The sequence below is a fragment of the Erinaceus europaeus genome, chromosome 12 (assembly GCF_950295315.1).
Source record: "Erinaceus europaeus chromosome 12, mEriEur2.1, whole genome shotgun sequence".
Lineage (NCBI taxonomy): Eukaryota > Metazoa > Chordata > Mammalia > Eulipotyphla > Erinaceidae > Erinaceus > Erinaceus europaeus.
Genome location: NC_080173.1, coordinates 29,062,326 through 29,089,423, shown reverse-complemented (window position 1 = coordinate 29,089,423; position 27,098 = coordinate 29,062,326).

The window sequence follows — 27,098 nt, the reverse complement described above, 5'->3', positions numbered from 1 at the left end:
TTTCAGATTTTCTTTTCTTACTTTTTGCTACCAGGGTGGTTATCACTGGGGTTCCAGGACTATATTATTCTACCTGTCCCAGTGGATCACCCATTTCCTGTTTCTCTCTCTTTCTCTCTCTCTCTCTCTCTGTGTGTGTGTGTGTGTGTGTGTGTGAGTGTGTGTTAAAGGGTGAGAAACATAGATGGGAAAGGGGAAAGTAGAGAGTAGAGATAAACTCTTGGTAAATCCTCCCTAGTGCAGGTGCCTCCTACATCTGTAGTAGTGTGCACTCTAGGGAGTCGGGCTGTAGCGCAGCTGGTTAAGCGCAGGTGGCGCAAAGCACAAGGACCGGCATAAGGATTCTGGTTCAAACCCCGGCTCCCTACCTGCAGGGGAGTCGCTTCACAGGCGGTGAAGCAGGTCTGCAGGTGTCTATCTTTCTCTCCTCCTCTCTGTCTTCCCCTCCTCTCTCCATTTCTCTCTGTCCTATCCAACAACGACAACAACAATAATAACTACAACAATAAAACAACAAGGGCAACAAAAGGGAATAAATAAATAAAATATAAAAAAAAGTAAAAAAGTAGTGTGCACTCTACTAGGTGAGTAACTTCCCAGCCTTGATAGTATGTTTGTATGTGTTACCATGTGCAAGGTCTCAAGTGCAAGCCCCCAACCCCCACTTACAGGGAAGAAACTTCAGGAGCAGTGAAGCTGTGTTTCATGTATCTCTCTCCCTTTCTAGTTCCTTCTTCCTTCTCAATTTCTCTCTGACCTATGAAATAAAATACGTATCTTTAAAATGAAAAAGATTGTCATATAAACTTGCTTCCATGTGTGCTTCTTGTTTTCCAATCCTTACCCATATAACTATATTCTTGAATATCTGAAAATCTTGTCAATCTGTCATTTGTAGTTTCTTTTCATCACAACAGAATCATTTAAATTATATCAGGCTGCATATTTTAACATTACTTTCACAATCATATTACAGACATTATGACCCACTATAATGAATATTCCATGTAGCTTATGTTGCATTACTACTTTAGGAAATCTCCTAGAGTTCCTATCTCAGAGGATCACCTCTCCAAATCAGATTCTAGGCTGTCACAATCTTTAGCAAAAGGAACTCACCTACCTATAATGCCATCTGCAGTCTAGCAACATTATAGTGCAACCACAACTTTCTCAGCTCTATATATTACCATTTTATTAAACAGTGCATTTCTTTAGTTTATAATGATTTGATCAAAATGCTTTCCTCTTTACAAAGTGTTCTATATAAATTATATAAGGTGTCCAGGAATGGTGATATCAAGTGATCTGGAATACTACAAATTCAATATTTCTAAAAAAGAAAGTTTATGCTGAGGAAAATAGAATGGAACTGGAACAATGAAATAAAAATTCTCTTCTAGGGTGCAAGCAGGAAAACTCCTTTTGCAAATCATGTTTAAAAGGAACTGTACGTTTTATCTATGGTGACACAATCCTGAAAGGGACTTTAATGTGCTATACCTACCTGATAGCTTTGACTTGTTTTTATATAATTTCCCTGCTACGAGGAACTACTTAGATGAGTACTTTCTCTGTCTCATAAGCACCTACTGCAAAACAAAAAGCATTTGTGGGCATTAACAATCTTCACACATAAGGCCAGGAGGTGGTACACCCAGTAAGAGCACACACATTTCCATCTGGGTTCATGCCCCCATTTCCTGCCTGCAGAATGGAAATTTCATGAGCCATAAAGCAATGTTACAAGAGTCTCTCTCTCTCTTCCCCTACCTCCCCTCTCTTAATTTTTCTCTGACATATAAAAGATATAAAATAAAAAACAAATCTGAAATAATTCCATGCATATTTTAAAACTTGCATCAGGAAGTATTAGAGATCTATAATCTTGTAACTCAGTGCATTCCTCCAAATCAGAAATACCTCTACATTCTAGAAGACAACTTAGAAAATAAGACAACCAGATATTTCACATCAGTAGAATATCTTTCTCTCTTTGTCCCCCTATCTACTTTCTTTCTTTCTTTTTCTCTTCAATTCTTATACTCACAAAAAATTCTCTGAGATGAAAAATATACCGCTTTGCATTTTTATAATTTGATGACTCTTCTAGTTTTCTGAGATTTTGTGTGTGTGTGAGTGCACGTGCACACACACACACACACACACACACACATTCCATCTTATTCTCTAAAATCATTTCCCTCAGCCTTTAGCCAGTATATGATGAGAAATAATGATGATGTTTGAGACAACTTTCACTCAGAACAATTCAAAGAAAATACAAAATTAATGACCACCACAAAAGTCCAAGTAATACTTCCCAGGAAATAATAAAATTTATGATAGTCTTAAAATTGATTAACTCCTTTCAGGAATCTCTGAATTATAGGGTAATAATATAATCAAGGACTGCCAACAACTCACAAAAGTCCAGAAGACTTTTGCCTTCAAGCTTGTAGGCAAGGATACTTAAATTGTTCCCCTTAAAAAAATTATTTATTATTTACCTCCCTGTACATTGGACACCCCTGCGACCTGCCTATAACTCTTGTCTTGGTAGGTTTGAGCTTCAAGGTCTCTGAATGCATGTGAAAACCACTAGAGTAAGGAGCCTACTCACTTGGATTTTTGTTTTGCTTTAGACAGAAAAAAAAAAAGAGAACAAAGAATAAGACAGAAAAATCTCACTCACCAACAATTTCATAAAGAAATCTACAAGAAAATAAACAGGATAGATTGTTTTTCCCTCTCAAATATACTAAGAAAAAAAAAAAGATTAGACACTACTATTTTTTTTTCTGATAACCATCTATGATTCTCTCAAAGAGACAGATGTAAACTTGTTTTTTGTCCTGTCAGGAAAATATTTAAGAACAGCCTTGTAAAAGTAAGAACTCACAGCTGCCCAAGGGAGCTGAAGATTTACTTTGTAGTATTGTTTTCTTTCAAGAAGTTCCTTTGTTGCTTGATATGTTTCCCTCACAAAGGTCCTTACTTCTCCAGATGCATTTATCAATCTTTTTGTAAATACACAAACCATCCAAGTTGGCTTGCTATCTAGTGGTACAGGCATATGCAGAGTCCTAATAGTGACTGACAGGAAAGGGAAGGCAAAATTCATATTGACTGATCCCGTAGGGATGTGGTGAAGTATAACTTATAGTAACTGTAAAGTCCTTTGGACAAAAACAGTTAAGATGTTACTGATTTCTCTAGACACAGTGAAGCATGCCGAGGTAATACAAGCTTTCTGGTCCTTTTTCCAGCCATAACATTATCTCCCTAGACCATAACTTGGATCCACCTGCATATCAAATTTCAGGCTCAGGGAAAAAAAAAAAAACTAGTATAGCCACAGACCCTTTGGAATATAACTAGAATATGCCTACTAGCTATCTACAAAACGGAGACCTCCCCCCAACTCTTCATTTGCACTATTCCAGCCTTTAGATTCACAATTAGTCAACAATTTGTTTGGCTTTATATGTTAACTCTTTTCAGTCACCAGTTTCCAGATGCTAAGATGATGCCAACCAGATTTCCCTGGACAGACAACCCCACCAATGTGCCCTGTAGCTCCGATTCCCCAGAACCCCGCTCCACTAGGGAAAGAGAGAGGCAGGTTGGGAGTATGGATTGACCTGTCAATGCTCATGTTCAGCAGGGAAGCAATTACAGAAGCCAAACCTTCCACCTTCTGCATCCTCAATGACCTTGGGTCCAAACTCCCAGAGGGTTAAAGAATAGGAAATCTATCAGGGGAGAGATGGAATACAGAGTTCTGGTGATGGGAGTTGTGTGGAGTTGTATCCCTCTTATCCTATGTTTTTGTCAGTGTTTCCTTTTTATAAATAAAAAAAAATTATTTTAACATTCTTTCCCTTCTACTTTCAAAGAAAAACAAAATTTCCATTTAGGGCAGAGTGACCAGGATAAAGACAAAAGACAAAGCTAAGAGTCTATACTGAGTGGGTGCTTTAAGGTCTAACCTATATCACATTCTGCAATCCTGTTCACCCAACGGTTATAATCCTAGACTTAGGTACCTCATTCAGTCACAACCTACTTTCATCTCGGGAATAATCATGACATTTAGAAGGAGCGATTTCTGAATATCTAGGTCTTGCAGTTAGGAAATTACCTCCGCAAGAATGTATGCTTTGCATATAGAAGCCCTGGCTAGGATCCTGAGAACTACATATGCACACAACACCACACTACTCACACTCTGTCTCCTTTATATAAAAATAAAATAAAGTGTGAGAGTCAGTGGTAGAGTAGCGGGTTAAGCACAGGTGGCCAAGGATCAGTGTAAGGATCCTGGTTCGAGACCCCAGCTCCCCACCTGCAAGGGAGTCGCTTCACAAGCAGTGAAGCAGGTCTGCAGGTGTCTATCTTTCTCTCCCCCTCTCTGTCTTCTCCTCCTCTCTCCATTTCTCTCTGTCCTATCCAACAGCAGTGACATCAACAATAATTACAAAAATAAAAACTACAATAATAAAAAAACAAGGGCAACAAAAGGGAATAAATAAATAAATATTTAATAAAATAAAGTTTTTTTTTAATGAGAAGAATATATAGGTCAATGTTCTAGATGTGAAATCACCTCGCTAGTAGTGTGTTATCAAGGAAAGATCATGACCTTAGAAGAGCACATGTGTTTCACTTTGGCCTACCACTCATTGGAAGAATTATCCTAGAAACATTCATTTCTCATCATCTAAGAATGTAGGCACTAAGATTTACTTTCTAGTCTATCAGGAGATAAGTGAGATAATGTTTGATATACAAAATATATTTTCATTCAAGCAACAGTAGATGCTGGACAAAGATCTCTTTTCAATCCAGAGCCTCAATCTGTCTCTTAGTTGCCCGCTTACAAACCAAAATCCTCTAGGAACAGCTCTGGTCCTCACTGGATTCTTTATACATTCTCCTTCCTACACATCCAAATCTACTTAGAGTTATAGATCTGACTACCTCAGGAACCTTTCCTTAATCCAGTATTTATCCCTCTGCACCACAGCTGAGTTGTGTCACCTGAATTTCCTGCCAGAGAATTCTATCCACCATTAAGGCCATACTCCTACAATGTGTGAAACTGCTCACTCTACTCCTATTCACATAATCTTCAAATATATCCTAAATCCAGAAGACTCAAGCTGCAGATGAACTTAATCTTTTATCCTTCTACCTTTGTGCTAACCAGTTCACTGTGCTTGGTAAGCATAAAGTGGCCTTTGATTTAATGGGTCTTTGGCATTTCTCACATGGAGTGTATCAAATCAGGGTTAATTGTGTCTAAAAGGCCTGTGGTTATTGAGGGAGGAGAAAACTTAAAGGCAGAATAATTGATAGTGATAGTAAATATGAGCTTTTAAGTGCTTACCATAGCCAGGCACTATTCTAAGCACTTTACATGTATCTGTGCTTTTTAGATATCATCATAGTCTCTCTTTCATAGATAAGGAAATAGATTTAGAGAAGTTGAATAAATTATCCCAATCACATCATCAGTAAGTAACACAGAAGTATGAGTGACCAAAAAAATTTCCCTACTCTTAACAAGTATGAAAAATGTTTCAGAGGGATTATCTTTAGTTGATGAAGTTTCATTTCACATTTATTTCATATGTGTGATTTGATATATATATATATATATATCACATATGCATGTGATAAATATCATACATATGATGATTTATTGATAGATGATAGAGTTTAGTGTAATCAAAGCTCTCTTAAAAATGTTAGAGTTATATTTACTCGGAAACTTTACATAAAAGTATAACCTTAATTGATGAGGAGACCTAACCTCAACCCACTTGAGGTGAAATTATTCCCTTAGTAGGGGATTTTTCAACCATTTGATAAACAGGCTATACAATCAATGAAGCACATACTACTTATATTTTCAGGCTAAGTTAGCCACTGACACAATCTGAGTCCCTAGCATCAGTACTGGTAATATTTAAGAGAATCTAGGGACCAGGCAATGGCACATCCAGTAGAATGCACATGTTATAACGCACAAAGACCCAGTTCTCCATTCACAGTAGGGAGCTTTGGTGAAGAAGTGCTACAAGTTTCTCTCTTTGTCTCTCTCTCTCTTTCTCTCCCTCTCCCTATGCCCCTCTCTCTCTCCCCAATTCCCCCTTCCCTCCCAATCTCTCTATTTTATCCAAAATAAAGGAAATTAAAAGAAAGAGAATCTGACCAGTGGTTCCAGTTTTAAATGTAAAATTGTTCACTGACTTCTGATTATTGGTAGAAACACTTAAAAGACATCCCTATATACTGTACTAGATTTTTTAAATATAACTAAATGTATGGCTTGCAAGTTCAGTATATTTGATTGAAAATATGGCTTAAAAGTTTACAAAGTTTTGCCTGTTGGGGTTTTAAGCTTGCCCTTCCAAACACCTGAAGTGTTTAAAAAGACAGTAGTAGTATTACATTTGTAATAAAATTCTAATTAAAGTGTAGAAATTTAACTAGATAAGTAAATAAATTCAAAATGTTACTTTTTTTACAAAAATAAATTCAGATGTTACTTTTTTATGGTATCCATAAAGTACACAAAAGCTTTTAGTTAATCTGAATGCTTCAAAACTGAAGTTTAAAAATACATAATCTAATCAATTAAACTTATTTTAAATCCATATTAAATAGGACCTTAAGCATATAAAAGTAGTCAATGTGGGAGTCGGGCAGTAGCGCAACAGGTCAAGTGCACATGGCGCGAAGCGCAAGGTCAGGAGCCCCTTGGGTCCCCACCTTCAGGGAAGTCCTTTCACAGGAGGTGAAGCAGGTCTGCAGGTGTCTAGCTTTCTCTCCCCCTCTGTCTTCCCCTCCTCTGTCCATTTCTCTTTGTCCTATCTAACAAGGATGACATCAACAAAACAATAAAAAATTAGTAGTCAATATAAAATTATTTAACCATCCCCCAAAAGCCCACATTGACAGATTGACAGTCATACAAGCAAGGCTAAATATTCTAGAGTACAAATCTAATCATGACATGACTTGGTCTAAAAAATTCCCATTTGGTCAGCTTTACACTTAGGAGACTTTACAAACTCCTATGAAAGTATATGAGGCCCTAGAATAGTCCCATAGTCTCACTTTCTCAATACCCAACACACTCATTTATCTTGCCACATTGACCTTTTTCCTTTAGTTACATCATAAAAGTTCATCACTATAGAAAGGCATTTGTATCTGCTGCTCTCTTTGGCAGGCATATTTTGCCTAAAATTTTCTCCATGGTTGACACCTGATTAACATTTAATTATTTGTTCAGTTGTTATATCCTCCAAAGACTTTACCTGATTATTTCTCCCCATAACAATCTCTAGTACATTATTTTATTTTTTTATCATTTGGGGTGGGTGGGTTGGTTAATGGTTTAAGGCACAGTTGTTGGCACATGGGTGCAATTTCTCATTTGCTCCCAAATGTTCTCTGCAGAATGTGCTCACCCACAACTTGAGTCTTTTCTCATCACAATGCAACAGGACCCCCAAGGTTTTCTACATGCCTTTCCTCCTGCCTCCTTCCCCAAAGCTCTTCACTTTAGTAAAATACACCCCATCTAGTCTTTGTCTCAATTTTCATTTTCCCTCCCTCTCTTTATTTCTTAAGTTCTAGCTATAAGAGAGGTCATTCATAATCTGCCCTTCTCATTTTGGCTTAGATCACTTAACATGATGCCTTCAAGTTCCATCCAAGATGAGGCAAAAGAGGTGACTTTATCATTTTTAACAACTGATATGTATATATATATACATATCAGTTAATAAATATATATATTTAACATATATGTATACATATATACATATCAGTTGTTAAATATATATATATATATATATATATATATATATACATATCACAATTTTCTTAACCACTCACTTGTCATTTGACATCTGATTTGTTTACAAGTTTAGGCTATTACAAATTGTGCTGCTATAAACATGGGTATGAATAGACGTCTTATGATAGTGTTTTTGTTTTCTTTGGGTAAATCCCTAGGAGAGAAATTGCTGAATCATACAGTTTCTAATGTTCTGACAACTTTCCAAACTATTTTGCACAAGGGTTGGGCCAATTTACACTCCTACCAATAGTGCAGAAGTGTCCTTTATTCTCTACATTCTCTCCAACATTTATTGTTACTGTATTTTTTAATGCATGACATACTCACAGGTATAAACTGGTCTCTTGTGATTGTTGTGATTATTTCTCTGATAATAAGTGACTTTAAGCATCTTCTCATATGTCTGTTGACCTTCTGGATCTCTTTCTTGGTGAAGTTTCTCTCTGTGTCCTCTCCATACTTTCTTTCTTTAAATTGATTTAATTAATAATGATCTACAAGTCCATTAGATAAGAGGGATACAATTCCACACAATCCCCACCACCAGAGTTCCATATCCCACCCCTTCCATTGGAAGATTTCCTATTCTTTTATATTTATTTATTTTCCCTTGTTTTTTTATTGTTGTTGGAGTTATTATTGTTTTTGTTATTGATATGACCATTGTTAGGACAGAGAGAAATGGAGAGAGGAGGTGAAGAAAGAGGGGGAGAGAATGATAAACACCTGCATACCTGCTTCACTGCCTGTGAAGTGACTCCCCTACAGGTTGGGAACCTAGGGCTCTAACCTGGATCCTTATGCAGGTCCTTGTGCTTCATGCCACATGCACTTAACCCGCTATGCTACCACCCTGCTCCTGAAGCTTTCCTATTCTTTATCCCTCTGGAGTATGGACCCAGGGTCACTATGCGATGCAGAAGGTAGAAGATCTGGCTTCTGTAGTTGCTTCTCCACTGGACATGGGCATTGGCAAGTCAATCCATACTTCCAGCCTATTTCTATCTTTCCCTAGTGATTCAGGGCTCTAGAGAGGTGGGGTTCCAGGGTAAATTGATGAGAACATCTGCCCAGGGAAGTCAGGTTGGTGTTATGGTAGCATCTGCAACTTGGTGGCTGAGAAGTATTAAAATACAAAGCAGATCGAACTGTTTAATAAACAGAAACCTAAAGGTAAGAATATAAGAGATGGGATTTGGAAAAATCTAGGAAGTCAATTTAAGGTATATTCCAAGGGGCCCATGATATTACCAGTTTTTGCCTGAGCCTGACAGCTAACATGTAGGTAAGCCAGGTATTTCATGGGGAGATGGTGTCAGAGTTAGACATAGGACTAGAAAGCTGGGAAGACAGTAGCTCCCAAATATGAGAATTATATGTTAATACTGTTAACTATAAACCCCACTGATGTGATATGAGGCCCATATTCAACATAGGAGCCTGTGTAAATTCTGCATCCCTGTAGGTATGACCTTGCATTCCATAGTCATAGCTAGGAACATTCTAGGCTGCACTCATTTTAAGACCCATCTTCCTCAAGTGCAGAGTATATTGACCCCCCTCCCTTTGGAGAGTGGGGCAGTCAGTACCACCATTGTTTCACGTTGAGGGCAAGGTCTGGCAGAGGCCCACAAGAGGACTTATGATGTTGTTCCTGATGGAGATGACCAATGATGGTGGAGAGAGGGTTCTGTTAGAGATGTCTACACCCAACATATCTATGTGGGAATCCCAGATGATGGGGTGGCCTGGTAGTGATCAAGAGAGCCTGTTATCATTAAAGTATGCCTGTCTCTTTAAGTGGCCCTTATTCAGCTTTTTTAGTCTTTATCTGACAAAGTTAGCCTTAGAGTGATTGAGGGAAGTGAAATAGGAAGTAGGTGAGGAAGGTATTTAGGTCTAAGTAGAAGCTATTTGACTGAGTACTTTATGGTGTCTTTTTGATGGGGTTATTCATTTATTTATTTATTTATGTTGTTGCTAAGTTTCCTTAAATTGTTAAACATATTTTGGTTATTGGTCCTTTATGTGGTCTATATTATGTATATATCTTCTATTCTGTAGGATGTCTTTCTGTTTGAGTGATGGTATCCTTTGCTGTGCACAAGATTTTCTGTTTGATACAGACCCTTCAGTTGTTGTTTTTGTTTTCTTTGTTATTGAACTTAAATCTTTGAAGACCTTTCTGAAGCAAAGATCATGAAGTGTCTGTCAATGTTTTCTTCTATGTATTTTATAGTTTCTGGTCTAATGTCAATGTCTTTGATTCACCTGGAGTTGACTTTTGTGCACAGTGACATGTGGTGATCCAATTTCATTTGTTTGCATATTTCAACCCAATTTCTCCAAAGCCACTTTGTTGAAGAGACTCTCATTTCTCCCTTTAATGTTTTGAGACTCCCTTGTTAAAGTCTTAGAATTGTTCTAAATGTACAGACTAACCTAATAATTTATTTGTTCATATATCTATTTCCCCTCCCTTTTAAGTAAAATAAAACTTCAAAAATATGAAGTCAAATTTGTTTTTCCTAACATATATATATAACATATATATATATTTTTTCCTAACATATATATATATGTCTAATAAATATTAATGAATGAACACATTTTAAAAAGTAAAACTTCCCTCTGCTTAATGCAAGATTGTCTTAAGAACATATTCCTATATAACACTGAACAAAAAGGACTCAGTTATCCGGCATTTATTTGATAACTTTATTTTGGGGTTAATGTCTATAAATTGCTGAAAATAGGCTAAGTGCCAAGCTGAGCATATAAGCAAATATGATCCCTCCCCAGGATGCTTGCCATCCAAATTACAAGCATTCAAAAATCTTGGCAAAATGCCTATGATAATAAGAATGTGATACAATATTCATGAGAACTTTAAAAGTCATTATTTTTTGCCTGAAATTGTCTTGACTTTTCTATAATTGATATGTCATTATCATTATAAGGCTAAGAGATCAAGAATTATTTCAGATAGTACTCAAAGGGACAATGGTACTTAGTAAAATATCATGATTACTTTTGATAAAAGAAAATAATCCCACACTTGAGTCTCACAAATGCTAGAAACCTTCTACAGAAAAATGGGATCAGATGTATATCAAGTCAAAAAGTAAGTGTTTGAGCTAATCTTTAACTGGAAATCAAGCTCTGAAGATGCCTGGCGAGAGATAAATTCAAAGCACTAAAGGATCATAGAAAATCATATTTTCCATGTCCAGTTTCTTTAATTACTTAAAGATGCATTGGATCGACCTTCCTGTGGTGCATCCCGTGAGGACCCATTCATTGGGGAAACTGACAATCCTTCCTAGCAGACTGAATCCACATGGATCCCAGTCACTTTCAAAGCCAGCAACAAGCAGCTCCTGACCACTTTCAAGCTGTTGGTCCTGCTCTTCGAGTCCTCCAACTTAATGTTGAGGGGCTGTCCTTTGTCAAACGCGTTCTTATTGGTCAATTGGCGATACAGCATCAGGCAGATGTTATTTGCCTACAAGAAACACATATAGCAGTCGATGAAGCTGATCGATTCACCATCAGTGGATTCGATTTAATATGCTATAATCTCCATCCTAAACATGGCTGAGCCATCTACACTAAATCATATCTTGCGGACGTTTACCATACGGCCTCTTCGACCTTCTACGACTCCATTTCTATTGGAACTATTCAGCTCATCAAGGTATATAAGCCTCCCAGTGCCTCATGGGCTAATGAGGTCCTGCCTAGCCCGAATCACCCAGCCGTTTACGTTGGAGACTTTAATAGTCATCACCAAGACTGGGGTTATTCCTCCACTCGTGCTGACGGCTCTATCTTAGCCAACTGGGCTTCAGCGAATGACCTCTCCCTTTTATACGATCCCAAACAGCCAGGCTCTTTTCACAGTGCTAGATGGAATAAAGACTCGTCACCAGACCTGTGCTGGATTAGCACAGTCAATGGCCAAGCCTTTCCTGCTACGAGACAAGTTCTCAAGATATTCCCACACAGTCATCACCGCCCAGCTATCATCCACATTCGTCTCCAGCTCCCACTGATTCTGTGCTCGGAGAAACTAAGATGGAACTTTCGGAAAGCAAACTGGCATCTGTTCAGTGATCCTACCAACAAATCTATTCCTGCAATTCCAATTAACTCTATCCCCTCTGAAGATTGCTACAGGCGCTTCCGCCAAGCCATCTTCAAAGCAGCTTCCCAAGCTATTCCTCTTGGGAGACGTGCTAACTATATGCCTTGTCTTGATGCTGAATGCGAGCAACTACTAAAACAGTATGATGAGTCGGGCGACCCAGATGTGGCCGACCATCTCATTGCCTCCCTGGATGCAGCACACCAAGCCCACTGGCAATAACTCAAGGAAAGTCTGAACTTCACCCACTCAAGTAGGAAGGCCTGGAAGCTTCTTCATAGTCTGGGTGCTGGTAGCAAACCCTCTCCATTTCCCATCCTCCCGTATCTCCAAACTCAGTGGCCAGTCACCTAACTCAAGTTGGACGTGCTAAGATCGATCCAGTCTGGAAAAGAGAAATTTCCCATGAGTGGTCATCCCACTTCCGTTTATCTTGTCCATCTCCAATACTCTCTCCCTTTACACTGTCTGAACTGGAAGACGCTTTGAAGAGGGTTAAACCGGGAATGGCTGCTGGCTATGATAACATCACCCCAGAACTCATTCATAACTTGGGCCCCATGGCAAAGAAGTGGCTCACTACATTCCTGTCCCAGATCTTGGAATCTGAGTCTATGCCCAAAGTTTGGCGTCGAGCGAAGATTATAGCAGTTTTGAAACCAAAGAAAGACGCAACACTGGCCGCCAGCTATAGACCAATTTCTCTCCTCTCCGTGTGTTACAAACTCCTTGAGAGGCTTCTGTCACATATTTCTCCTCTTACAGAGAAATTCCTATCACCCGCCCAAGCTGGTTTCTGCCCAGGAATGTCTACCTGCGAACAAGTCCTGGCACTCTCAACTTACATTGAAAATGGATTCCATTCCAGAAGAATTTAAAGACGGGTGCTGTCTTTGTTATCTCACAGCAGCCTATAACACGGTCTGACACTGTGGTCTCCTAGTCAAGATCTCAAGATGCCTGCCTCCATGGGTGGCCAACACTATATCGTTTCTTCTCCAAAACAGAAGATTCTGGGTGCATCTGGGTGACAAGTCTAGCAGAGGGAGACTTGTCTCACCTGGCCTCCCCCAGGGCTCTGTTCTGGCTCCTATGCTATTTAATATTTACATCAATGACCTTCCGAAACTTCTTCAAGGAAGTTCATCTATGCCGATGACATCTGCTGTGCTACTCAGGCATCCAAGTTTGACATCCTCGAGAAAACACTCACGAAAGACATGTCTCTGATATCTGATTACTGTAAAAAGTGGCGACTAATCCCTAGCACTGCAAAAACGGTATCATCTGTTTTCCATCTACACCATGCCTCGGCCTCGCGTGAGCTTAATGTGCAGCTTGACGATACGAGAATCCGGCATGAAGCCCAGCCAGTCTATCTTGGCGTTACTCTCGATCGCACCCTGTCATTTCACGAATATCTCATAAAAACTGCAGCAAAGGTGGGCGCGAGGAATAACATCATTGCAAGACTGGCCAGCTCTTCATGGGGCGTGAGCGCTTCCACACTACAATCATCATCTCTGGCATTATGCTATTCCACTGCAGAATACTGTGCCCCAGTATGGTTCCGTAGCCCCCATGTCCACTTGGTCGATTCCAAATTATATTCCTCCATGAGGATAATTTCTGGAACCATCCATTCACCCTGGTTCCATGGCTGCCAGTTCTTAGCAACATCACCCCGCCAAATATTCGTTGTGATGCGGCATCATCTAAGTTCATTTCCCACGTCTACGCTCGACCGGACCCGCCAATATACGCGGATATCTTCGCCCACCCTGTTCAACGCTTGATGTCTCGTCAACCAATTTGGTCTCCTACGCCTACACTGAACTTCTCTGTTCCAGACTCTTGGAAACAGAGTTGGCAGTCAGCTGAGGTAAAGAACAAACACCTCATCACAGACCCCTGCAAGCGTCAACCCGGCTTTGACCTAGCACGTTATGATTGGGCCCTCCTCAATCGCTATCGAACAGGCCATGGCCGGTGCGCCACTATTTTCCATTGCTGGGGAGCCAGAGACGACCCGAACTGCCCCTGCGGCTACAGACAGACTATGACCCACATAGTCAATGACTGCTACCTCTCCAGATTCAAAGGAGGTCTCGAAACTTTACATCAGGCTCAACCTGACGCTGTTGACTGGCTACGGAAGAAGGGCAAACACTAGAAGAAGAAGAAGAAGAAGAAGAAGAAGAAGAAGAAGAAGAAGAAGAAGAAGAAGAAGAAGAAGAAGAAGAAGAAGAAGAAGAAGAAGACTTAAATATATGTTCTGTGCTCTATATAGATGAGGAAGACTGCATGCTACCATAATACTAAAAGACTGAAAGAACTTTTTTCCTTTTCCACTCAATGTAATAATTCTACTTAGGGGGCCAGGCAGTGATGCACCTGGTTAAGCACTCACATTACCATGTGTAAGGACCAAGGTTCAAGACCCTGGTCCCCACCTGCAAGGGGAAAATTTCATGAGTGGTAAAGCAAGACTGTAGATGTCTTTCTGTCTCTCTCCCTATTTCCCTTCCCCTCTCAATTTCTCCTGTCTCTATCCAATAATAAATAAATAAATTTTAAAAGAATTCTACTTGATATTTGTTTATATAAAGTATGTCTTCAGACTTTGAAAATGGAATCAGAGGAGGAAGGATATAGGGAAATATATTATCCTATTTCTTTCTAGCCTGGAAAGATTTTGCTGAAAAATTCACTGATAATCTTATGGAGTTTTGCTTTATCTACCAAGGTTATTGCTGGTGATTAGTGTCCACACTATGAATCCACTGATCCCTGAGAAAAAAGAGACAGTTACAGTACTACTACTTCACTGCTTGTGAAGTTTACCCACTGGTATGGGATATGAACATATGAACTCTTAAAAAGTGTGCCACTGCCCACCCACATCCTCAAACAATATTCTCTTATATAAAAGTTCCCTTTCTCTTGCTACTTTTTGAAAGATTTTGGCACTAATATTTGACAATTTGATTATATCGAGTCTTGGTGTGGAACTCTGCCAGTGTTGACATAAAACATGTATCAATTCAATAAAATAGAACTCATAAATAAATAAACATATATAGAAAAAGCTGTATATAACATATGGTTTATTTTTAAAAGTGCAGCTTAAAAAACACACATTGGGGAATAAAAGGCTCTTCTATAAATGGTGTTGGGAAAACTGGACAGTCACATGCAAAAGGCTAAAATTAGGTGTCATCTTATACTATATTTTTTAAAAATTAACTCATCTTTCTTCCTATCTTCCCCTCCCCTCTCAATTTCTTTCTGTCCTATCCCCCCACCAAAAAAAGGGGGGAACAGGCAGTGGCACTCCAGGTTAAGCACACACAGTAAGAAGCACAAGAACACAAGGACCCAGCAATGGGAGAGAAGGGGAGGAGCATCACATTGGTGAAGCAGGTCTGCTGATGTCTCCCCTTTCAGTTTTTCTCTGTCCTATCAAAAATAAATAAATAAATCTGCTCAAGTGACTGATACTATTACTTATGAGTCTCTAGCAATGGTGGATCTCATTTACATTGTTTCAGGTGGCTAGTTGAACAAGCTGCAAGAGCTATGCACTTCCAATAATTTTAAGTTGGCATCCCTCCTAGTCACACTAAAGAAAACTCAAGACAAGTTGCAATCTAACTCCAAATATTACTTAATAACACTTTAGATGCCAGTGCTGAATTCATTCATGTCATCTTTTACCTAGCACCTGGATCATAGGTCAGTATGGAAATAATACTAATTTTCCATATTAATATCAAGCTTAGTGCATTGTTTTTTGTTTTTTTTATTTTCAAAGCAGTTGTGCAGTAAACTTTTTCTTATTCATGACATTCACAGAGCTAACTTATGTTGATTGATTTGCCTCAACTAACAGGACAGAGGACAGCAATCAAACCCTGGTCCCTCTGTATGACTTTAAGGAACTAAAAAATGTGATATAGACACACAGTGGAAAATTATACAGCTGTAAGAAATTATGAAAAACCTCTCTTTAGCTAGAGCATGAAAGGAACTGTAAGGAAACATGTTGAGCAAAATGTCTTTTGATAAATATGCAGATCTGTTAATTATAATATACAGACAGTAAGGAATAATTGGACCATCCAGAATTGGGGACCACAAGGATTATTGGCCCAAATGTTCTTGGAACGATCCCTTCCCCTTTAGTTATTCTGCTAAATTGGCCAGACCTTTGTACTCTGGCTAAACAAATTTGGCTTTTTCACTGATACCCACCAATATTTTGAACATCTTTGTCCATTGTTATACTAGAAGTGGTAAGGTGTGGGGAACACAGTTTTACTTATGGTAAGCAAAATAAATTATGGTATATGAGCATAATTTGCATATAGGTGATGTCAAGAGCATATGACACACATATGTAAACTCACAAGGGATTGTGAATATGAGAGTTTACTTAAGAAAGCCACTCCTGGAAGTTCAGCCCTTTCAGCTCTTCTAGTCTCCCTTCCACTACTGATGTTCTATCTGATCTTTTCACAGAAACCACATGATGCTATTTCTTCTGGGACCTGCACTAATGGTGCTTGCAACATGTCTAGCTACTTTTTTTCTCCTAGTTTTCCATCATGGTTTTTATATACCTAATAAGCCTGTATTATAATAAACACCAAACAAAAGTCCACATTTTTTTCTTTTCCTCTCTTCCTCTTCCTCTCCCTCTCCCTCTCCCTCTCCCTCTCCCTCTCCCTCTCCCTCTCCATCTCCATCTCCATCTCTATCTCTATCCCCCTCTCTCTCTCTCTCTCTCACTTTCTTCTTTCTTTTTTTATATAGATAATTACCAAACAATTTCTCTCTAGGTGGGACCTAGGAAAGAGGGTACAGGATAATACAAGGTTAAATCTCAGTGAGTTGTCAATTGTGAACTGTGAACCTCTACCTCAATGCAGTGTGGTCTATGGCAACAGATCTGGGGACTCACAACATTGGAAAGGCTCTAGGGGCACTTTAAGTGCCTATAGTGGAGAAACAATGGTATAGTGAAGGATGAGGTGTACTGACACCTGTCTTGGGGAAATATGGAAATGTGCGCCTGTAACAACAGCATCACTTGACTCAATATTTACCTAAATAAAATGATACTGGAATTAAAAAATAGAAATAAAAAGTGGATTAAAAAATAAACTCAAGGAGTTGGTCAGTGGCACAGCCAGTTGAGTGTACATGTTTCCATGTGCAAGGTTCCAGGCTCAAGAACCAGTCCCCACCTGCAGGGGGGAAGCTTCACAAGTAGCGAAGGAGTGATATTCTCTCTCCTTCTCTCTCCTCTACTATATCTTTCCCCCTCGATTTCTCTCTGTCCTCTCAAATAAAAGGAAGAAGAAAAATTAAAGGAAAAATATTGCCTCTAGCAGTGGTAGATTCATAGGACAGGCACCAATCCCTAGAAATTATCTTGTTGGCGGAATTTTTTTTTCATTAACTCAAAATGCATTGCAGAACTCAATGTGAAACTCAAACTATAAAACTCCTAGAAAGAGATATAGCGAGTAAGATTCTAGGCAATATTTTTTTAAATTTATTTTATATATTTTTTCCCTTTTGTTGCCCTTGTTGTTTTATTGTTGTAGTTATTATTGTTGTTGTTGGATAGGACAGAGAGAAATGGAGAGAGGGAGGGGAAGACAGAGAGGAGGAGAGAAAGACAGACACCTGAAGACCTGCTTCACCGCCTGTGAAGCGACGCCCCTGCAGGTGGGGAGCCGGGGTTTGAACCGGGATCCTTATGTCGGTCTTTGTGCTTTGCGCCACCTGCGCTTAGCCCGCTGTACTACAGCCCGACTCACTCTAGGCAATATTTTTATGTGATCCCACAGTAGAGTAAAAAAACAAATGTAAATAATTTGAGCTATTAATATATCCAGATGAAAACTTTCTGAACAACAAAAGAAGCTGAAAATCGAAAGTTAGAAGTTGAAGAAATTCTTTGAACACCATCCATCAGATTGTGACTCATATTCAATACAACTCAGTGACAAAAAGACAAAAAATTATATAATGACTAAAGAAATTGAATAGACATTTTCAAGAAACACAAACGATGCTAACAAATACATGAACAATAGCATGGAAATTCCTCAAGAAATTAAAAATATAGACACTATATGATCCAGCAAGGCAAGTTCTGAGTATATATTAAAAGGAAATTAAAAATCTATATTAAAGAAATGATATCTGCATGTTCCTGTTCACTGTAACTTTGGCATGTAAGTAATCTACGTCAGTTGTCTGATAAATAAAGAAAATGTGACATACATAACACATCATTTTACTTTGTAAAAGAAGAAATCTTGGGGCAGGTGGTGGTAAAGCTGGTTGAGAACACACATTATCATGCTTAAGGCCCTGGATTCTAACTCCCACTTACCATCTGTGTGTGGAGGAGGATACTCTGTAAGTGATGAAACAGGTCTGCAGGTGTCTATCTTTCTCTCTTCCGCTCTGTCTCCTCTCAGTTTCTCTCTGTTGAATAGAGTAGGGTAGGGTAGGGTAGGGTAGGGTAGGGTAGGGTAGGGTGGGATGGGATGGGATGGGATGGGATGGGATGGGATGGGATGGGATGGGATGGGATGGGATGGGATGGGATGGGATGGGATGGGATGGGATGGGATGGGATAGGATAAAATATAAGAATGGCCACTGGAAGCTGTGGATTCTTAGTGAAGACATGGAGCCCCAGCAATAACTCTAATTGCAAAAAAAGAAAAAGAGGGAAAAAAGAAGAAAGGAAGGAGAAAAGGAAAGGAAAGAAGAGGGAAGGGAAGGGAACGAAAGGGAAGGAAAGGGAAAAAAAACAAGAACATCCTTCCACCTGAATAAATGGGGACAGAAGGTGGCTTTAAGCTAAATGAAATATGCCAGGTAAAATCAGAAAGCACAGTATCACCTATAAGGTGAATAAAGTTTAATAATCCAATGCATAACATGGAAACTATAATTTAAAATAATGTGTTATATAATGGAAGTTGTAGAAGAGACTAGAACTTGTGTTTTCACCAATAAAATAAAATAAACCAAAAAGATAATGAATGTGTAATGTTATAGATGTGCTAATTAACCCAGTGGTGAAAATCCTTCCACAAGCAGACATATATCAAATCACCACTTTGTATGCTCTAAATACATTAAATTTTACTTGTCAATTATACATTTACAATTATGACAAATAAAAAAATTAACTTGTTAATATAATAATTATACACTCACCATACAGGTGGTCCTTATATGACCAGAACATGTGTACTGCCCAAAACCAATTTCTAAATGAATGAATGAATAAACATAAAATTAACTACTGAGGTTCTTTCCCCCTCTCTATCTTCCACTCATCTCTCCATTTCTCTCTGTCCTATCTAACAATGACAGTGTCCATAACAACAGCAATAATAACTACAACAACAATAAAACACAAGGGCAACAAAAGGAAAAATAAAATAAATAAATATTTTTAAAAACTGAAACATTAATTGAATACAAGGGTTCAAAAAGCATAGGCCAGGTCAAATATGACACCAACAGTACTTCAACTCTTTTCTAAATGAGAGACCATGGAAATAGTTCAAATGGCAGAGCAATGGACTTGCTTGTCTGAAGTTTTCAGTTTCATCCTTGGTGCCACTTGTACCACAGTCATGTTAATTTACCTCTTTCTCTTTCTGTCTCACATGAAACTCTTATTTCATGGTAATAAATGAATCTTTAAAAATAAATAAAGCTGAATGATTCTTGACTTTCATCAATGGACCTGGCTAAACATTTGGTCATATGACCCTCAGATGCCATTCTATGGTTTTGGATCTAACTATAGAATGCGGCCAAATTATCAACAGCTCACAGAGTAGTAAAGGAAATAAATATTTTCCAATAGGTTTTAATGGATGTAATTCATTTTATTTTTTGTTAGTTCTGGAGGTTAGCATGATCTCTTCCATGAAATAATTAAATTGTATATGTAAATATTTTTTTCAGCAAGACATAACACACACACACACACACAACACATAACATTGCTCTCAATATTCCAAGCTTTAATATTGGCTTTCTTCCTTATTTACCTATCTCCTCCCACTATCTAAGGTCTTTCTACCTTTGTTTTCCTTTTAGGGAGTTCCTTTATTCTTTTCCAGTCTAGCTAATATAGTCTATAGCATCCAAATCTGGATCTTTATTCTACTATTGTCTGCTGTAGCACCTTCTTAAGTCAGATGTAAGAAGGTCATTCATGTATCAGCAAAACAGTTCATTTGGACAGCATGAGTGTAACCCAGATCGAAGTCTAATTGCATTGTACTAGAAGAAGCTTTGATGCTTTGTCTTCTCCCTCTCTCTCTCTGCCTCTCTCTATTCTCCCCCCTCTCCTCTCTCTCTTTCTCTCCTCTCTCTTTTTTTTTACAAATTCATTTCTTTTTTATTGAATGATTTATTTACTTATTTAGTTATTATAGGCTGGAGACAAGAGAAATTGAGAGGGAAGGGAAGATAGAGAGGGAAAGAGACAGAAAGATTCCTGCAGACCTGCTTCACCACTTGTAAAGCTTTCCCCTGCAAGTGGGAACCAGGGGCTTGAACCTGGGTCTTTGTGCACTGTAATGAGTGCATTGAACCAGGTGTGCCACCTCCAGGGCCCCCCCTCTTCATTTTAACTCTCTTTCTCAATCTGTATATATATAATTTTACCCAAGAGCAAAGAAGCCCCAAAAAGGACAATTTATTCAGAAAAACATAAGGAGGCCACGTGGTGGTACACCTGGTTGAGTACTCACATTACAATCCACAAGGACCCAGGTTCAAGCACCTGGTCCAGACCTGCAGGGGGAAAGCTTCACAATAGTGAATCAGGGCTACAAGTGTCTCTCTGTCTCTCTCCCTCACTATCTCCTTTCCTTTGACAATTTATTTCTGTCTCTATCCAATAATAAATAATTAAATAATTAAATAAAAAAGAAATGAATTTGTAAAAAGAGAGAGAGGAGAGAAAGAATAGAGAGAGGCAGAGAGAGAGAGAGGGAGAAGACAAAGTATCAAAGATTCTTCTAGTACAATGCAACCAGACTTCGATCTGGGTTACACTCATGCTTGCCAGGATAGCCAGAGGGTGCTTCTTACCGAGCAAGTGTTCTCTGGGTTGGAAAGAACTCAACTGGAGCCAATCTAGGCTGCTGTATGGGAGAGGGATCAGGAACTCATACCGAGCTAACATCGCAGGAGATACACTCTGGAACTCTCGGAGCCGGAAAGCAATTCCAAGTGTGTTTACTCAGAAAAGAAGCTTGTATATATACTCGCCAAGTAGGGTAGAAACAGGATGTGATGTAGAGAGGGTGGAGCAAAAAGAGAATGGTGAAAATCAGGGTGTGACAAGGAGAGGGGGTGGAGCAAACAGAGAGTATGAACCAGCGGGATTAAACCAATACCCTGGAGGCAGGTCAGTGCTTAGTTAACAGTGGTTTATGTAAGTAGACTGCAGCTTTAAGTGGGATCAAACCAATGCCCTGCAGGCATGCCAGTACTTAGTTTAGCAGGATTAGAGACAGAAACTTTAAGCTTGGGAAGCTGGCATACTACCCAACATCTCCCCTTTCTTTTTAACTAATGGCCATAGTTTTAGGAGTGTGGGGCACTTTGTGAGGCAGGGAGACTGATAGGAGGCACACCTTTTGGGGTTCTACTGTCCCTCCTTCCTCAACCTCTCGGTAGAGAGAGAGACTAACAGGATTGACACACCCCTCAGGCTCAAGCCCTCCCAAGCTCAACCACATCCTCACAATTCCCCAACATTTCCCTCTTACTTAACGGCCATACGTAAGTGAGTCAATGTTTGTAAAAGGTTTCATCTCTGTCAGGGGAATATCAGTGTAAGGATGAACAGAAACCTGTTGAGAAGAAACCAGAATGATAGCGTGTAAGAGTCTTCAAAAAGAACTAGCACAAAACAGGGAGGTATAAGTAAGAGTAGTAAGGGACAAAGTGAGACTGAAGAGAGGTCTGGTAGGTGGAGAGGAGGGCTGCCTGATGGGTGGAAAAGTTGGGGCCTGATAAGCCGAGGAGCTAGAGGGGTGATCTGGCATTGCAAAGTCCCAAGTCAACTGGCAGAAAGTTCCATGGACTGCTACAGTCAGTCCTCGAGAAGTCTAGCAGTATAAAGGGAGTGTCCACAGGTGTACCAGAAAGTCCAATAGAAGCATCAGTCCAATGTCAACGACCAGGGAAAAAATGCCGCACATCTATCTTGATGGAGGAGGACAGCCACTGGAACTTTTCTTCTCTGTAGAGAGTGAACTGGAACCGCCAAAACGTGACAGGTGAAGCAGAAGCAGGAAGAGCAGACAGCAATGGGTGAGAGCAAGGCAGTAGCAAAGTCTTGTCCATTGGAGTCCGTGAATCAGGTTCTCCAGATCGTGTCAGGTCACATCATGGGTTTCGGTGGATGGCAGTAATTGGGGGTGATGTCAGAGGATAGGGGTCCAAGATGTATTTCTACGGATTCCGTATGAGCAGATGCTTCTTCATGTGAAGGCTTAACATAGTTGTAGTCAATTACTTATGAAAAAACTTTGTAACAAATTAGAAGTTTACTATAATTGATAACTTGATGATTATAATTGGTTTAGGTATCTTTATAATTTTGTTTAAAGGTCATTTTATGTGACCTCATGTAGTAGTCTCCACACAGCAACATTTTCAAACCAAATTTAAGTAAAAAAAAAATATATATATATATATATATATATATATATATATATATATATATATTCTTAACTATTTTACACTGGACTTTTAAGCAAATTCAGTTTACTAGAGAATTACCACACTTAAGTGACTTTTTTTTAACATTTACAATGTCAGATTGATGCCAGATTTGTTGTGGATTAATTTCCACAAAATAGCTTACAGGACATTTTTGGGGGCCCTCCAAAAATGTCCTGTATAGAGAATTTGTATTTGAACATAGGAGATGATGAATTGTCAGTGAATATTTAGACTTTTACCTTAAACACTCAGTTACTTTAGCGAATTAATTTTACCTTTTCTGGTAAGAATGTAGCTTCTAAGTTATACTTTAACTGTTAAGTTAATGTTTACCACACTTGAAACACACACATTAAACATGTAGTTTATAACACACAGGAGGAGAAAAACTTTTGTAACTAAGACATATCATTTCAAACGTGAATTTAGATCTACTGTCATAGTTGAACCATCTTTATTCACACAGTTTAAGACTAAACATTTCATATTTATACCATGACTTAAAAAAGAAATCAAAAAGAGGAAAAAACAATTCTTGGACTGTTTCTGGATGTCTCCAGAAACCATGGCTGCATCCAGCCATTTTATATAAAGTCAATTAAATTTCAGAGTACTCTGAGCACAATGGGTCGTACAAAAATTTTGGTCACTTAACTTACTCAATTTTTTTTTCCAACTCACCACAAAACACAACTGGTCAGTCATAGCATAAGACATTAGGGGGGCTGGGGAGGAAGAGTTCTGTGAATCAGATTTTTTAGATTCTGCCATGTTGTATTATGGATCCTGGGGTGCGTACTGCAGCCAGTCCTCTTGCAGTGTTTCTTGTTCCTCAGGGATATCAGCGCCATCATGTGGGTATTTCTGGACATGGCAGGCAGGAAGACAAACAGGTTTGGAGTAATTTTGTGGAAAAATGCATGTGAAACCCCTCCCCATAGTCAACAGGGGTCAGGTCCTTTCCAAATTTTATCAAGTGGGTCTTTCCATTTGACTTTAATATCTGGGAGGGTGAGTGGTGTTTGCCAATGAAGAATAATAGGAGATTGGTCCGAGTTTTTGTAAATATTAGAGATTTAATGTAATTAAGGCTTTTGCCAGCTGGATATTGGGGGGTACATTTCCCCTTTTTCCTTGTTAAATTGAGCCTTAAAAGTCTGATGGGCCCTCTCAACAATGCCTTGTCCCTGTGGATTATGCAGAATGCCTGTAGTATGAGTAATGTTCCAGAGGGAACAAAAATCTTTAAATTGTTTGCTGGTAAAAACCAGTTCCATTGTCAGTTTTAAGTTGAAGGGGTACCCCCATTACAACAAAACAGGAGAGCATATAGCTTATAAGCTTTTTTGAGTTTTCTGCCATCTGAGTTGTAGCACACATAAACTTAGGGAAGGTATCAATTGAGAAAAACACATGTTTTTGTTTGCCAAAGTTGGGTATGTGGGTAACATCAATTTGCCAAAGAGCATTGGCTTTTAAACCTCAAGGACTAACCCCCAGAGTTTGAATATCAGGTGTTTTAATTAGACCTGCACAAGAGGAGCACGTAGCAAGAATGTGTTTCAACTGTGCCAGAGGAATATCAGGAAAATGAGCTCGAAGTCCTTTAAGATTAACATGGGTTAGGGAATGAAAGTCAGCAGGATTAGAGAAGGAGGCTAGGAGAATTCCCATGGAGGCGAGGTGGTCAGCTGCAGCATTCCCTTTGGACAAGGGACCAGGAAGAGGGCTGTGGGAATGTAGGTGCTGAATATACAGTGGTTGGATTTGAGAACAGAGCATAGAGGCAATTTGAATTAAAAGAGGAGAAAGTGGGTTGTCATCAATTCTCACATAAGATCGAGCAAGCCATGGAAGTAAGTTAACAGTCTACACACTGTCAGAAGGCTTGAAAAAGGTTGAAGGCTTCTGGTACAACTTTTAATGCAAGGAAAACAGCATAAAGTTCTTTGTACTGAGGGGAATTATCAGGAAGCTCAGTAAAGAGATCTTTGGGGTATTGCTGGTCTGGATAATATATAAGGGCAGCAGCTCCCTTTTTTCCACCATCAGTGAACACTTTAGGAGCAGAGGGGATGGGATCTCGAGAGAAAAGTTTAGGTGCTAGTAGAGGCAACAGAGCTAAAGAAGCTATCAAATTATTAGAGGGAAAATGATTATCTAATTGTCCTGGAAAACTCATTAAACTTATGGCAAAATGAGAATGGTGGCGTATGAGCTATTCTGTATCTGTGAGAGAAAAGGGAAGAATAATTAAATCCGGTTCCCTTCCTAAGACCTGAACTGATCTGTTTCTTCCTTGGCGAACCATAAATGCTAAGGCATCAATCATGGTAAGGAGTGTTTGAGCTCCACCTACTGGTGTATGAAGCCATTCAAGAATGCCATGTTTCTGCCACAATGCCCCCACTACCGTGGGGGTGGAGTTAAATAGTAGAAGATTTACTGGAAAGGAGGGGGAGAACCACCAAATGAGGTGCATGTCCTGGAGAGCCTGGTTAACCTTTTCCAGTGCCAAGAAGGCTTTGGGGGTTAACATATGCTTTGAGGAGGGCTGTTTGTTTCCTTTTAACAGATCAAACAGTGTTTGCAGGCAGCTAGTAGGCAGATAAAGATACTTCCTAAGCCAATTAAAATTTCCAAGAAAACATTGTAAAGAAGCAAGAGTGAGATTAGAAGGAAAAGTAACACAAGGTTTTAAAAGATGAATCTGCATTAGGGAAATCTCTGAGCCTAAGAAAGATATTGGAGGAATTAGCTGTATCTTCTCAGGAGCTGCATTAAGTCCACTTCTCTTTAAGGCAGGGATTAGAAAATCATATAGGGTGGAGAGATCTGTATCTAATTCTCCCCATTTTAACACATAATCCATATAATGAAAAACCTTAAGGCCCTTATGAATATATGGATAAAGGGCAGATTTAACAACCTCTTGACAAATAGTAGGACTATTGGCCATGCCCTGGGGCAGTACCACCCATTCATAGCTATCAGCAGGGCTGGTGGTATTAATAGAAGGAACAGAGAAAGCAAAACGTTTACAATCTTATGTGTGTAAGGGAATAGAGAAAAAATAATCCTGTATATCAATAGCCATGATTGGAATTCCTGTGGGAATCTCAGAAGCAAGAGGCAAACCCCTTTGGGGGAGCCCCAAACCTGTATGATTTTATTAACTGCACAAAGATCTTGGAGGAGGTATCATTTTCCTGATCGCTTTTTAATCACAAAGACCGGAGTATTCCATGGGCTCCGGGAATGATGAATGTGTCCCAAAGATAACTGCTCTTGGATGAGTTCTTTTAAAATTTCTAACTTCTCCCTAGGCAAAGGCCACTGTTCCACCCAGACAGACTCATTAGAAAGCCAGTCTAAGCAGAGCGTTCTGTTATGAACAGTGGCAGTTAGTATTGGGGGCCAATTAGAAACAGGGATACAACAGGTGGAAACCAAGTTTCCACCCAAGTATTTTGATTGGTTTAATCCTGCTCGTTCATACTCTCTTTTTGCTCTGCTCCCTCTCCTTTTCACACCCTGATTTTCACCAATCTCTTTTTGCTTCACCCTCTCTACATCACATCCTGTTTCCACCCTACTTGGCAAGTATACATACAAGCTGCTTTTCTGAGTAAACACACTTGGAATTGCTTTCCGGCTCTGAGAGTTCCAGAGTGTATCTCCTGCGATGTTAGCTCGGTATGAGTTCCTGATCCCTCTCCCATGAAACAGCCTAGATTGGCTCCAGTTGAGTTCTCTCCAACCCAGAAGGTACTTGCTTGGGAAGAAGCACCCTCAGGCTATCCCAGCATTTGGTGCCCAGAACAGAGACACAAAAGCAGCAGATTTGCAAGAAGATGTCCTAGATAAGTATGCATCATTTGGGTATCTGCAACCTTGTTTTAAGGCACTGTGATTTTTTTTCTTTTCTTTCTTATTATTTTCCTGAGACCTCTCCGCCATGGATGATCTTTTCCAAATTCAGTATTCTGTTTTCTATATACAATTGTTATAACTCTGGGACATTTTTCTTGGGGCCACACCTTATATCCTGTTGATCATCATCGCAGCTTTTAAGGGATATATAGGGCAACCTCTCAAAAGGCTAAGGGACCTAGAGGCTGAGGTCCAAGAGATAAAGGAAGTGATCATAGAACTAAACCAGCACCTTAAAAACAAGAAGAAGCAAAAACCTGTCCTGATCCTGACCCACCCTAAGCCCTCTGCATCTTTCCCTCAGGCCCCAATTTTGGCAGACACGTGTCCGGAACCTCCTTCAGACTC